This window comes from Balaenoptera physalus (assembly GCF_965194825.1).
Source record: "Balaenoptera physalus genome assembly, chromosome: 2".
Classification (NCBI taxonomy): Eukaryota; Metazoa; Chordata; class Mammalia; order Artiodactyla; family Balaenopteridae; genus Balaenoptera; species Balaenoptera physalus.
This window is the reverse complement of record NC_138883.1, coordinates 71,095,755-71,111,419: the sequence shown is the minus strand read 5'-3', so window position 1 is coordinate 71,111,419 and position 15,665 is coordinate 71,095,755. Positions and strand designations below refer to the sequence as shown.

At 35.8% G+C, this 15,665-nt stretch overlaps 1 pseudogene across 1 annotated transcript; it reads right to left on the bottom strand.

The window, feature by feature from the left end:
- Positions 1 to 234: 234 nt before the first annotated feature.
- On the bottom strand, positions 235 to 8,282 carry LOC309654761 (histone H3.3C pseudogene; annotated as a pseudogene). The gene has a single exon. The product of its transcript is annotated as a histone H3.3C pseudogene (transcript).
- Positions 8,283 to 15,665: the final 7,383 nt, after the last annotated feature.

Genomic DNA, 15,665 nt, shown 5'->3' with positions numbered 1-15,665 from the left:
CTTTGGGCCCACCTGACTAACTCAGGATAGTCTCCCTATTTTAAAGTCAGTTGATGAGTAACTTGTTTCTGAACCTTAATTCCCCTTTTCTCATGGATCATAACTTATTCACAGGTTCTGGCGATTAATATTTGAACATCTTTTTATTTATTTTTTTTGAAGGGGTGGTTATTCTACTTATCACAGTAACGTAATGGTAGATTGTCTGAGACTTTGGGTTCAAACTGTGCAATATTTCTTTTTTGGCAGTCAATAAGAAATTTACTTGTTTTAAAAAAATCCAAATGCTGGCATTGTCCAGAAAAATTTAACAGGTTTATTTATAATTGTTATAAAGCTGAACTGCTGAAACTTGTTCACTGAAACATTTTGACTTGCATTAATGCTTTATGTCCCCGCATTTATATTAAAAATTCACACACAAATGAAAATGGAAAAACTGCCAATACCTGATTTCTGTCCCCTATTTTTCCACCTGCAATCATATACTTAGGTACCTTTTGACCCCACGGGGGGAAAAAAAATCTAACGTCCAGAACTACCAATAACAGGAAGAGAATTTTTTTTTTTTTTAAAGAATGAAATGTTTCCCATCATAGTGGATTCTTAAGCACGTTCTCCACGTATGTGGCGTGCTAGCTGTATGTCTTTTGGCATAATTGTTACACGTTTGGCATGTATAGCACACCGGTCGGTGCCTTCGCAAAGGCCAACCAGATAGGCCTCACTTGCCTCCTGCAAAGCACCAATAGCTGCACGCTGGAAGCGCAGATCTGTTTTGAAGTCCTGAGCAATTTCCCGCACCAGACGCTGGAAGGGAAGTTTGCCAATCAGAAGTTCCGTGGACTTCTGATAACGTCTAATTTCACGAGTGCCATGGTACCAGGCCAGTAACGATGAGGTTTATTCACCCCTCCAGTAGAGGGCGCACTCTTGCGAGCGGCTTTTGTAGCCAGTTGCTTCCTCCGTGCTTTACCACCGGTCGATTTGCGGGCAGTCTGCTTTGTAAGAGCCATGGTATAGAGACCTCCTTACTTACCCCCCTTCTCCTTCGGCTGGAGCTCAACGAGCTAGAGGCGGCGCTGGCGACGGAGAGTGACAGCGGCGCGGCGGCGGCAGCAAACACAATTGAAAGATGGCTGACACCGAGTCTATCCCCCAACACACCTTTTTCTTTCATTAGGTCTCTTGACGCAAGTGCTGAGAAGGCAGGCTGTTCAGCTATCACAAACTCAGATCCAATATTTCCAGGCATTTAAATGGCAACAACTGCAGGGTCTTTAGGATCACTTACCTAGCACTTCTGAGTAGCAAACCCCTTCTCAATCAACTCTCCTGACTTGAGATCCTAGTCTTCTTCTCCACTACTTTCAGAACTTCCAGCCTCTCTATATTACTCCACAAGAACTCTTTGCCTTCTCTGGCAGTCTCCATAGATTACAAATCAGACTAAATGGTACTTAAATGATTAGAAAAACTGTCTTCCTCTTTCTTGAAACCTGTGAGAGCTCTGTCATTTGAAACCCAGTGATTTGGCTGTCCACAACTTACAAAGGAATAAATAGGGATAGGACATTGGCATTCTGATTCTGTCCTGGGGAAGTCATCATTCCTCACACCTATATCCAGAATGGGTTGAACAGAATGGATTGAATGACTTCTTCTGAAACAGCAAAAAGAAATAAACCAAAAACCCAAATGTAATCTGATCCATCTTTTGTTAAGGGTCTTTCTTCTCTTTTTGACATATAATATAAAGGATTTTGGGGGAAAGATTACAGATACCAGGAGGCTACTCAAAGTCATATTCAGGCTAAAATTGTCTATTTTTTTAATATCAAAGACTAATTATAGTAATTGATGCAATGCTGTGCTCTAAACTTACAATTTTCTTTTAGGAAACAGAACCATTGGCAAATACTCTAACCTCTCATGGAGTGTTAGACTAAATTATCCTTAGAAATCATTGATACAGTACATTGAGGGAGAAGGGACATTTGCTCATCTCCCTATTAAGCCTCAGGCCTTGGAATAATGTCCCCTACATCCTGTGAAGCAGGATAGAAGACTTGATATGCTTGACTTTTAAATTAAAGAGATTCTTTAAAAGGAGAGGGAGGGTGGGAGGGAGATGCAAGAGGGAGGAGATATGGGGATATATGTATATGTATAGCTGATTCACTTTGTTATAAAGCAGAAACTAACACACCATTGTAAAGCAATTATACTCCAATAAAGATGTTAAAAAAAAAACACATTTCGGAGGACTAAATAAATATACTTCTGGTTAAATGTAAAAAAGAAAACAAAAAACGGAGAGAATATGTAATGGAAAGCAGTTAGAGTTGAGAATAGGCCATAAAGACGAGCTGTTGGCTCCTAGAAGCAGCATCTAGAGAGACTGTCAGTACTCAGGATTTGTATATGCTTCTGTTTAGAGTTTGAGAGGCAAACATGGCCTGCAGAAATCTTTGGTGGAACTGCTACCCAGAGCCAAAAGACAAGGTTTATTTATCGCTTTAATGTATTAAACATTAATTTTTAATATCTAAGAAATAATTATTCATTCAAAACATTTTTTAGGTTCCTATCTTGATTCAGGCTTTCTGGCAAGTGCCTAGAGATACAAAAAGGACTGAAACGTGTTTGAAGGTTAAGAACTTTGAAGGATAAATGTAGAAATCTAAAACATCATTGTAGTGAGATGTGTTTTGATGAGTTTTAAAAAACACCAGGAGACATTTGTCAGGCACATAAATGGGGATGGAGATGGTCCCTCCACCCATGACTGGAGGGGTTAATTCCAAGCAGAGTAACTGACATTGGGAAAGGCCAGGGGGAGGGGGTGCAGTACACCCGTGTGCAAGGAATTATAACAATGGCTGTTACATAAGATTCAAGTGGAAGTAGGGACAGTAAGTATTGAAAATGAAAAGATGGTAACTACCAGCACATAGAGGGTATTCTAAGACTTGTGACAGAGTGTTGAAATAAATCATTTTTGAATCAATTTTACAACTTGAACTTATATACATAGTCCATGGACTGTTTGCTTTGATACTTTCTTTAAGGCAACCCAGCTTTTCAATTGTATAAACTTATTTCAAAAATCTTGTATTAGTCCCATAAATAGAAAATTAGTACCTCTTGCTGTAAATTATAAATGGGAAGTAAGGTCTCAAAACTTCTTAAAAAATCACCATTAAAGGCTAATCAGACACAATTATCTGCCAAGTAGAGTCTTAGGATTAATTGTAGGTGTCATTCATGGAATTAGCTTAGGATGGTAAGAGAAGCCAATATTGTGGAGAAGATAATGAAGTCGACGTTTGGTGTGATGCTTTTGAAAGGCCAGTGTTTGGGCACTTAAAAAGAAGTTCAGCACCAAAGACAGGCCTAGAAGTTTAGCTCAGGGTCACAACAAGTTACAGGAGGAAGTTGACACTCCAAGAGTGGAGGACCATAAAGTTTTGTGAAGTTATAAATAGTCATTGGGCAGATTCATCTAAGTAATCAGCATTACCTAGACTAGAAAAGACTAAGAATATTGGTTTTTCTTTTTTGCTTTCCTTCTTTTTTTTCCCCCTATGTTCCAGTTCAACATTAACCAAAATTATCATCCATCACCCAAGGCAGAATTGATAAGAAAGATAAATTTTTTCTTTGGGTCATGCCTTTCTAATGTCACACTTCTGCTTCATGGTGATGACTTTCTTTTCTCCCTTCCTTTCTTCCTTGGTGTCCCAATTTCCATGGCTGGATTCTGTCTGACCTGGGACTGTCATGTGCCTTACCTGTATGTTGAAGTTGCCCTACATGTTCGGTTCCTACCCCCACAGATTCGTGTAGGAACTGCCTCATATCACATTAGAAATAACGTTTGCCTATATTACATATCTTTAAGGCTTCACTTCCTCTAATAGTAAGTTAATCCTAGATGGAATAAGTATTTGAGAGTCATGGTAATATGATCATATATTAGTGTGAAAGGCATATCTTACATAAGCAAAAGCAAGAATATTTTAATGATGACTTTCTGGAGGCAGTATTTTTACTCTTCTGATCCAACCTATCATTGACATTAAATGCCAGTGAATTTCAAAACAAATGTTTTGCAAGAGGTCATGTTCTGCTCTTTCAGTCTGTGGTGTCAGAGAATTTCAGCCCAATTTGATACTCATTTGAGTTGTAAGATTTTTCTCTTTGACTAAGATAGTGGTTAGTGAGTATGCTGGATCTGCTTCTGATACCATCAACAATTTGGGACTTGCAACAAAACAATGACAATGGAAAGAACGCTCGCTAGATTGAGGAGGACAAATCAGGGGATGAATTTTCCAGGCTAAAGTCAAGATTGTCAAGGAATGTAGAAGCAGTACCCTCAAGCAGTCCAGAGGGCTTACGGCACAGTACAACATGTAACACGCAACAGTATCTAATAAAACAGACAACTCTTATGGTAATAGAAGAGCTTGAGGCTGGTGGGATTAGGCCAGATAAGAGTGCAATAGTATGTGAACTCTCCTGTATACTGTGTCCCTTCTATATCCCGCACTATTTTAATTTTGCATTTGATTTGCCCTCATTTATAGGTTGCATTGTAAGTGTTCCAAAACTTTTCCTCTTTGGAATATCTTTACCTCACATTCTAAGATACTCTTTCCAAAGGCACAACAAAGGTACCTTTTTTGCTATTTCCCCTGCAGCATTTGGCCCAGTGCTTTGCACATAGACTATACCCCATAAATTATGGTAGTTTGATGATTTAAGTAATTTTCTTTGTAAAGTACTAAAAAGTCTTACCCAACACACTGAGTAGAGATATAGATGTGAGGGAATCAGTTTGACAATAGCCAAAGCCTGTAATAGACAATGCATTTTAAAAAAATGTGATGCTATTGAATTTAGAATAAATTGGGAGAAATAATTCACTTTTATGGTGGATTAAGACAGTTCTACTAATGAGACATAGAAATGTTGATGATGTTCTTCTAAAGTGTGATTGGATAAAAGTAATAGAGTTGGCAATAAATCAGTTTTGAAGAAGGAAAAATAACCATAAAAATTTAGTACGACATAAATATATCTGTTATTGAAAAAGATTAGTTCTGAGATTATGATTAATATAGTCAATTATTTGATTTCAGTGTTTTTTTAATCTCTATTGTTCTGAGATTAGCCAATGAATTTAATAAAATTTTATATTTTTATAAAAATATTAAAAAATTTTTATATTTTTTATCCCAAGCAATGAAACTGCAACATGATACAAGAGTAAAAATGCAGGGTCAGAGTTAAGAAAAATAATGAGAATCTCCAAAGACAAGAGACCCAGAGGGTAGTTTCCCCTCTGTTATAAAGTACTGTGAGCTTTGAGGCAAACCATCTTTGGTCCGGGGGGGGGGGTTTGGATCTATCTTCAGTAATAATGCAAAAAGATTTATTGACCTCCAAATTTATTCCAGGCAATTTTGAGGCAGGTAACCATTAACTTGAAATATTCTTAGCTTTAAAAGTTCCTTTCCATATCTAGATTTTTATTATTTTACTACCTATAACTGTGGTTTGTAATATTCTAACCTACTAAAGCTGTGTTTCAAAAGAAATGTGACACAGAATCACAATATATAAACCAGATCAAAGCAGTGAGTCAGGCATGGAGGACTTATTCTCCATCTGTCTGATAATCCCTTCCAAACTTCCTCCTATACTAGTCTCAAAGAACTCTATGGTATAGTCAACTACAATTTAATACGAATTTGATTGACCTAGACTACACTCATCAATATTAGTTTAACAGAGAAAAAAAGAGTAAATAAAGTAGATGTAATATGCAAATCCTTTGCTCCAAATCTATCAGTGTTTTCCCTTTGACCACATCTATTCTCATCTTCTTTTTCTGGCCTTCAAGGTAGTCCAGAATTTGGCCTTACTTTCCCTGGGTTAACTGAATTTACTACTAATCCCCAGCCCTATGCTGAAATATTTAGATCTATTTTCTCTGCCTTAAAAAGTAGGCACTGATTCTTGCTACAATACATCTGATCAGATGAATCCATTGTTTTATGAATATCGTCTCCGTTCTCTTCCTATTTTTTTTTCGGGATCAAGTATCAGTCCCTTCTTGACTGACTTCTTCCAACTCTACTGTATTTAAAGTTTTAATAAATTAAGTACTAAATCTTATATTGCTTTGTGTTACTTGCCATTATTTTATGTATAGCTCTTTTGACTCCTGGACTATTCTCTTGATGGCCATGTATAATCAACTGAGAAAACCTCTTAAATTTTTCTATCCTTTTAAACTAAATTTGCCTACATAATCAAAACCCTTTCGAACTGCCAGAGTTTACATAGTGCTTAAGGCTTGGTGGTGCCTCCATTTTTGAATAATGTTGCTTTTCAGGGGTTTTCCAACTGACCCCCAAATTGTGAAGATCATGACATGACTTAAAAGCGTCTGCTTCGGCTCTGTTTACATTATCTTTTGCCTTCAATGCCGTGTTCTTTACTTCTTTCTGGAATATGGACTAAGACATAGGAATCCCTATGTCTATAGGGATAATCCAGTTTTCTTCACACTTTGCACACATCATACCACATTTTAGAGAAAATCTGGGTCTCCAAATCATGTTTGATTGAAGATAGTGTTAATATCCAAGAGAATCAGACTTGATGCATGGATCCTAAGAATGGAAATTTCTAGTTGATGCATATGCTCTGAAATCAGAAAGAGAGCAGATGGGGACAAATGTACCTACAAAGTTTGGAGAGGTTGGTTGAGACTTTAAGAACTGGAAGCTAGCAAGGGGCAGGCAAATGTCTAGGTCTCTAAACACTAGCAAGGTTTTAACCCCCAAAGAAGGGCTTGAGTAAAAACCAGTAATGAGGGCAGGAATTTATATATTTGGAGTAGGAAAGGGAAACAGAGATGTAGAAGGACCTGTGGATCTAGGGGCAAAAAGAAATCCAGGACTCAGACCCAGGACCTTCAAGGCTGAATTTATAGTGGAATAACTAATTTAAATCACCAGGAACAGTGTCTTCTTTACATAGATCCTGCATAATAATCAGAGTTTCTCTGAGCATTGGTAAGCTCTTGATGATTGATATGTGTTTGCATTTTTAGAAGCTTAAATTAAACCAGCCAATATTATTTTTAATTTTTATCATTTCTGTTATGTTTATCTTTTAATAGGATATTTGTATTTTCATCTTAAATATAGAAAATAGCATAATTATTTTACTTATTCTCTCAAAAAGCACAATTTTTTTCATTCTCTGTGTTTACTAAATAATATGGATAATAATTTCAGCACATTTTTTATCCGTGAAAGCCTATGTACTGAATGTAATAGAATAAAATCCTATAGGCAATGAAGTGAATTTATTTATTTTACATGCAAGGAGCACTGATGCTAAAATAAGTCTAGAATAAGAGCTTCAGCAATAGATGTGTCCCATTTAAATTTATTAAGAAAGAAATCTTCAGGTAGTGAGCAGACAATGACTCTGCAGCAAATTTAAGTAATAATATTTTAATCTCCCAGTGTCTGATTTATTTTGAAAAATGTGTGATTTATTACTGAAAACACATCTTATGTAGGAAATAAGTAAGTGATTTTGTAAAGCAGCAGAACTTGGTTGTTTGGTTATTTAATACTTGAATATATTTAAATGCCTACATCATTTACACGTCACCCTCAGATATAAAAATAATAAAATTATTTTACACAATATAAAAAATATTTAGATTGTTCTTGGGAGAGCGCATACCTATACATCATGGACAATCAACAACTAAATGCCAAAGAAATTAATGTTAGATAGAAAATTCCTAAGTTGAGCTACAAATACAAATTCAAGGGACAATTTTAAATTCCTAACCTGAGACATAAGATAAACCATTCCAAATAAATGCCTTGAATGTTGTAATGGACACAGTGGTTCTACACCTCGAGGGATGATTTAAAATGCATTCACATCTTGCTGAGATATTATCTATCATATATAAGAAATTTAAGCCAAAATACCTTACTTATCAAAAAACACCTTTTATGACAAATGTGAAACCGATGTGAAAATTCAAGGTGTCAGGAAGATTTTGTTCAGTAATGAGATAGTTTGATTCCAACTATTGAAATAAATAAAAAAGAGAGGAAAAGAAACTGCCTCAGGGTTTGAAGTCTGATGTTATTCAGAAAAATATATGTAAGTTGGGCAAAACTTTTGTTAATTGTAGTACTGAGCTGAGAGTCGACATTATAATTTTAATATTATTGACAACAAAAATTACCTTTCTTTTATATTGGTTTTGACATAGATATGGTACTCAGGTTGAAACTTTAACATGATAAAACATAGTTTTTAATTTTATATAAGAAGCAATTGTAAACATAAAGCAAAATCTTGTACATTTACAAAAAAGGGTAATGGTCCTGTGCGTAATTCTGACCTTGTTTAGGACTATCAGAGAAAACCCTGTGGACTAAAAACAAGCAATGAACAAAGAAAGATTATAAACCATATGGAGAGATAGACCTTATGTTTTTATTCAATCTTCTTGATCAGATTATGGAAAGTGAATCTTTTTGTGAACTGTATAGATGAAGAGTGTTGGAAAGGAACTGTGAAGACTCGATTATAGCTCTTGGGACCTTCCTTTGTTCATTTGATAAATAAAGGTAACACATCATAAGATTGTCCTATCTAAAACACAAGGCTGAAAAGAAAAGGCAGAAAATAATTGACAGGGCTTGATCTGCTTCTTTTGTTGACTGTCTTACCCAATCATAAATTCCTTCTTAGAAACATATAAAGGCATTTGAAATCTGGTAAGAGCTAAAACTAAGACGTGATTATTGCTATTGATGTTAGATGGGCAATGAATGCAAAATGTCTGAGTGTCTTTAATCAACAGCGTTTAGGATCACTAAATGGCAGATGCTTGGGTTCCTTATCGTCCTCAGGAAACTAATAGTGTTTGGATCTTGTTTCAACTCATATTTTCTGATGATTAATTATTAAAAGTTATGTTTGTTACTAATGCAAGATGTTAAAAATAGAAAAAACTGTGTTTAGGGAATATAGGAACTCTCTGTACTATCTTTTCAATTCTTTTGTGAATCTAAAACTTTTCTATAAAATAAAGTCTACCATAAAAAAGTGATGATAAAATATATTTTTAATAACAAAAGATCTGAATAGATGCCTCATTAAAGAAGATACACAGGTGACATAAGAATATGAAAAGATGCTCATCATAATTTCACATCAGGGGATTGAAAAGTAAAAGAACAATGAGATGCCACTACACACTTATTAAAATGACTAAAATCCCAAACACTGACAATACAAATGCTGACAAGATGCAAAACAACAGACACTCTTATTTTTTTCTAGTGGAATTCAAGATAGTACAGCTTCTTGGTATTTACCCGAAGGAGTGGACAACTTAGGTCTACACAAAAATCTGCACACAAATGTTTATAGCAGCTTTATTCATAATTGCCAACATTTGGAAACATTCAATAGGTGAATGGACAAACTGTGACACCTTCATAGAGTGAAATATTCTTCAGCAATAAAAGAAATGAACTATCAAGCCACAGAAGGATATGCAGGGACCTTAAATGCATACTGCTAAGTGAGTTTTTTTTTTTTTTAAATACTACATACTGTATGATTCTAACTATGTAGTATTCTACATAGTATTCCAGTATTCTGGAAAAAGCAAAGCTATGGAGACAGTAAAAAGATCAGCGGTTGCCAGGAGTTTATGGAGAGGGAGGGAGAAATGAAAAGCACAGGGGATTTTTAAAGCAGTGAAATTACTCTGTATGACACTATAATGGTGGATACCTGTCATTATGTATATGTCAAAACCCATAGATTATACATAAATAGTTAGTCCCAATGTAAACTATGGACTTTATTTAATAATAATGTATCAATATTATCTCATCAAATGTAACAAATATATCACTCTAATGCAAGGTGTCAGTAAGAGGGGAAACTGAAACTGTATGTGTGTAAGGGAAGGGGGTATTGGGGAACCCTGAACCGTCCAATTTGTCTATATCCCTAAACTTTCTCTAAAAAACAGTCTATTAACTTTAAAAAAGTGATGTTTATTATTAATAATTTTTCCCACTATCAATTTCCTCTTCAAATATCGTTGAATTCACAGTTGCACACTGAACCACTCATCTGAGAGCTATTATCAAGTCTTAAGTGGAAGCTTTGGCTGGATGTATTAAATATAACCTTAGGATATGAATGCTGTGAAAAATATTCTAAGTTATGGTGAAATATTTTTTTAATTAACAAAAGTTAAAGGAATTTTATTTCTCCCTTTTACACATCTCTCAAAATTATCAATTTCAGGGAAAAACATAACAATGTAAATGTAGTTTTTTTAGCATACTGGCTTTTGAATCATGCCTATCTTATGTGAAGGTGAAGAGATCTTTGCTATATACCTAGAAATCATACAGTATGCACTATTGGTATTTTTATGTGTAACCATGTTGATGAAACCATTTGTACTTCTATCTAATTATAATCTTGAGTCTACAAATAAGCCTAATTCCCTCTACACCTAATTAGAAATTTCATACATTAGTATGAAACTGCTTTATATGTTATAAAGAGATTATTTCAATATAAGCAGATTTAATATTTATAACAATACATAAGAATGAAAACACCCAGCTAACAAATGCAATATACACAAATATATCTATGAAATGACAATTTACTATCTTGAAAATTTTCAAAAGCTTGAAAGTGTAGTTAGTATAGAGCATGAGGTTTTTAGGAATTTAGAATAATGACTATTTGTTGAAGCTTAAGGTTTTTCAGTATAGACTTCACAGAAAAAGCAGCTGTCCAGCAAGATCCTGACATATGAACAATAATGATGCAAAATAAAGTTAAAAACAAAATAGTAGTATTAACGTAGTAGTTAGTAGTTACCATTCATTGTTCACTTTCCAGCGTTTCAGCTAAGCACTTTACATGCATTATCTTTCTGAATTGTCCCACAATGGTATGAAGCAGGTAATAGTCACCTTGTTTTACAGGTGAGGACATAGGCAAGATGTGAAGTTTCAGGCACAGACAAGAGATTATTTGCTCAAGACCCTATAGTTAGTAAGTGAAGGCCCCAGAGCTGGTACCCTGGAGCATCCTAACTGCTGTGTTTTCAGAGGAGGGGTGAGCCATCCACCCAGAGTGCATGGGAAGAACTTACAGGAATGAGCTTACGGTTTCAATAAAGTAGGTACAAAGGACTGAGTGCACTCCTGTTTAAGAGTAGAGATAAGAATTGTTTTGAAGGAAGCAAATCTAACTTAAATGAGCATTAGAAGACAGTGTTAGCATCTGAAAGCTATGACCCCTTCAACATTCCCCTTAGGCCTCTTCAGCCTGGTTAGCATGTGTGTTATATTTTCTTCTTTCTTCTTCAGCTCCTAGGAGTGTAGCAAATGAAAAGAGAGATAGACAGGATTTCTTAAAAGCCTTTGTAAACTCCTTCTCTTCCCTCATAGGTTCCTTCTTTACCTCTGTCCTGAACTCTGTTCAGATCTACATTCAAATGCATTGATGCTTGTTTCTTAGATGACATCATTTCTTCTGACCTTTTTTGAATGATCTAGGAAGCGCATCCATGCTCAAAGGATAAGAGTATTAGAGTCACACCTTCGTAGAACGATAAGTTAACATTTTTTGAATTTACTAGAACTTCTGAGGTTTTTACATGAATAATTTTATTTAATTCTCTTACCTTTCATTATCCTTCATTTAATATTTGAAGTAAATAAGGTACAGAATGGTCTATTCTCTTGCTGAAGTCACACAGCCATAAGTAAAACTAGGATTCAAACCTAGGTAGCTTAACTCAATAATTCACATACTTAACAGATAAATGAAACTGCCCCATGCTAGCAATGTATTTTGTTTTTTGTTTTCCTTTTTTTTTTTAACCTCTTATATTCCACTTGTCTGCAAAAGCCTGCTCCGTTATGCCTGCCAGTGCTAAATCAGTTAAACTAGTGTTAGCTAGTCTCCTAACTATGAATGTAGAAGAAAAATCTTAGGAGAGAAGCTGCATTAGTTTTATCGATCCGCTTTTGCAGAATTGAAAACAAAAAGCCATCCTGAAGCACATCAATAGAATTATGGTTTCCCCTGTGAGAATTTACTGCATTGGTGTTCTGATTTGTTCTCTTCTAAAGAAGGAGCACAGAAAAAATTATTAGGTGCTAAAATAGGCTGGCCCTGATGAATTATTGACAGCTCCACATATCTTTCTAGTGTTTTGTTTTCCTCAACTCATGCTAACATTACTCATCCTGCACTTTAACAAATTATAAAAGGTTTATTCAAATTTACTTTTTTTTTTTTTTTCTTCAAAGATGGAGGCCCTAGGACATCAAAGGAGCATACAAATTACAAATCATTAAGTGAGGTTCTGGGATTAATATATATTTTAGGGTATAGCTTCTCTTTTATTTTTCTCCTCTACCTTAAATCTATCTCTGTTCATGGGAACACTGGCTATGACTATTATATATCCTAGTTATGCATTGACAACACTGAGTCTGTAATGGTGAAACACTACTGTTTTAAGAAAGGCTTTCTGTGATTAAAATTACATATATTAATATGTATAATTAATATACACACATGTAATATGTGTGGATTAAACATATAATTCATATACATGTGATATGTGTATGCATAAATATACACACAGATTGACACACACACACACATAAACAAGCACGTACATACACAGGCACGCAAGATTTCAGAACCTAATCTCATGCCTGCCACAAGTCAAATGTCTTTGCACAAATCTGTTTTAGTCACTTTTTTCTTGAGAAACGAGTCTTAGGAAAGGTAACAATTACAATTTCCACATGTTGTAATCAATCAAATCATCTCTAAAATGTACTGTTTTTAAAAAGATCTGAAGAAGAAATAGCCCCTATATTAAAAGCAACAATAGCAACAACAAAAATGCTGTATCCTAAGTGTTTTGCTCTATTGTGGTCGACTCTGTCGAGGGCATCTTGCAGTTTGTTACACTGCTTTGAGGAAGAAAAGTTAGAAGGCTTGTTTGCAGACAGCATGGTGCCTGTTAAATCACTTGGCTTCAATGATTTCCTCCTTATATGCTCACCTACACAGCTTGTCCGGCACTCACTGCTACTTTGGGGCATTGTTTTCCTAGTTAGATTCTGGAAGTCATCATTTCTATTGGGAACAAAATATTAGGCTGAGGGGCAATGCAACCACTGACTGAGGACCCCAGACAGTCAACAAGAAAAGAGTGCCCCTGTTCCCATTTGATGATGAAGAATATACCAAAGAGAAGTGAAAGGAACACTGTTGCTTGGTTAGAAAGTATTGAGAGGACATGAGGTTTGGGAAGTTTTGTAACAGAATTTCTTTAAAGTTTTGGCTTTCTATAAGAAATATATTTAATCCTTGATGTTAAGTCAACCACTCCATTTTAAGCATTAGAATACAATTGGAAATCTTCCGTTGTTTAACATTTTCTGTGTTAAAAAGAGCCTTATTGACTACAGTCAGAGACTATTTTTGAGAAGAGGCTGTGAAACTACAAGTCCTTCTGAGTTGACCTTTTTGGTGAAGCAGTGATCTGATGCCACTGGTTGAGAGTAAAACGGTTATGCTTTGTGCTTTTAAAATGGGTTATAAACGAAATGAGGTTGGTTTTATTAAATTACCTTTTCTTTTTTAACAAACACCATCTGTTTGGGCTTGGCAAGTCTCCCACAGGAAAAAGAGGAAAAAAAAACAAACAAAAAAAAAACTAATGATATCCTGAAATACAAAAGAGAGTGTAACTTTTTCCTTCATAATTGACCCTGGTAATTTACTGAGGTTAGGTTTCTGGTTCAGAAACACAGCTGGTAAATTCACAGTGCTAATTTAATTATTCGTGCAAATGTTTGCACAGATTTTTAAAAATTATTTGAAAAGCCATTTTATGTCTATAATCTTACTTAATTTTCCCAACAGAGATGAAGAATAATGACTTTAACATTCTGTCCTCCCGTTTTAGAGATTAGGAAATAGAGGCAGAAATGTTGCAGCTTTTTAAAAGGTGATATGGTGAGCAAACGATAGAGCTAAGTCTCAAATGCAAATTTTCGGGCTACCAATCCCATATTATGTCCACTCCACTCCAGTCTCTAGACAAGCAAACATGACATGAGCCTCACTGGACATCATAAAGATGAGACCTTGGGTAATCTGGAGTGCAGAGTTGGAGTACGACGCATCAACTGCTCCACAAGTTTGGGCTGTGCGTCACTTTTTCCACTTCCCTCGGGGAGGGTAGGAAAGGTGAAGGGATAATGGCTAAGCAGGCTGCCTCCAAATAGAAATTTGCTGAGGCTACCTGATGGAAATAGCCTAGCCATTTTGGAATGTTTGACCAGTAGCCTGGATAATGGGAGGCACGAGAGTCAGCAAATGTAAAAATCACAGCTGCTCGGGATTTTGATGAGATGACTTCTTTCAGCATCATCAATTATCGGGGATAATCAGACTTCAACTCTGGGAGAAATGAGGCTGAAACCAAATGAAAATAAGAGCAGGCAAAAGACCAGTTCAGTTGAAAAGATCAGTCCGTGGTGCTATCATGATCTTGGTGACTGCTTGCTGAATGTATTATTATTTTTCTTTAACTTTGTGAGCAGCGTCGCGTAATTGTCAGTGGCTCTGCCTGAGGTGCTTAAACGACAGAGTTATTGATGAGCAGAGTTCAAAATTGCTGACATGGATGGTTTCTGTCTCTGGGTTTGAAAAACCTGATGGAGGCACAGTGAGGGCAGCCTCAGGCCAGGGATTCTTTACTTGTGTGGGATTACTGGAGCTCTCCTTTGCCTTGAGATAGGACTAGAGAATTCAAAGATCCGTTGGCACCCAAGCTGACATTGTACTGATTCCTAATCTCTCTAAATTAAAAACATGACACTATTTGAAATTAAATTCTCCTCTGCCTTTCTGAGTGCTGCTCCTGGAAAATTTCAAACATGACAAAGATTGAAGTGCTGGGTGCCCAGGGTATGGAGCATTCCAAGGGAAGATGCATTTTGTCTGGGTCTGCTGGCTATGGTTCTAATTCTCTAGAGCAACCATAAAGTAATCTTTCTTTAAGTCCTTTGCTCCTCTTTCTAAATTCTTTAATGAGCAACACAGAACTCTGTAATAATGCTTGAAATAGCTCCGGAGGAAGTAAAATGGTTTATAGGAGTACAACCCCAACTTCAAGGACAAAAGTATATTAATTAATAGGAACGTATTTCAAAGTTCACTTCCAAAGCTTGCCATTTCATTACTGCCTTGGCCAAAGTACAAAGTGATGATGGTCTTTATTATTTAACTCCAACGGAGCTGCCATAAAGTGTTTCTGATGTTCTTATTAAGGAAAGTAGATTATCCTGCAGTTTTTTTCAATCCACTCCTTTGAAAGACAAAGTGCTACCTTTCTTTTCTGCTGTTCATTCTTTGGTCCTTTTTCTCTATCCCCATTCTCCCTCCTTATTTTTCTCCCTCAGTCTCTTCACCCTTCCCCACTCCAGTTTCTCACCCTTAGACCTTTCTTTTCTTCTTTATATCTTTGT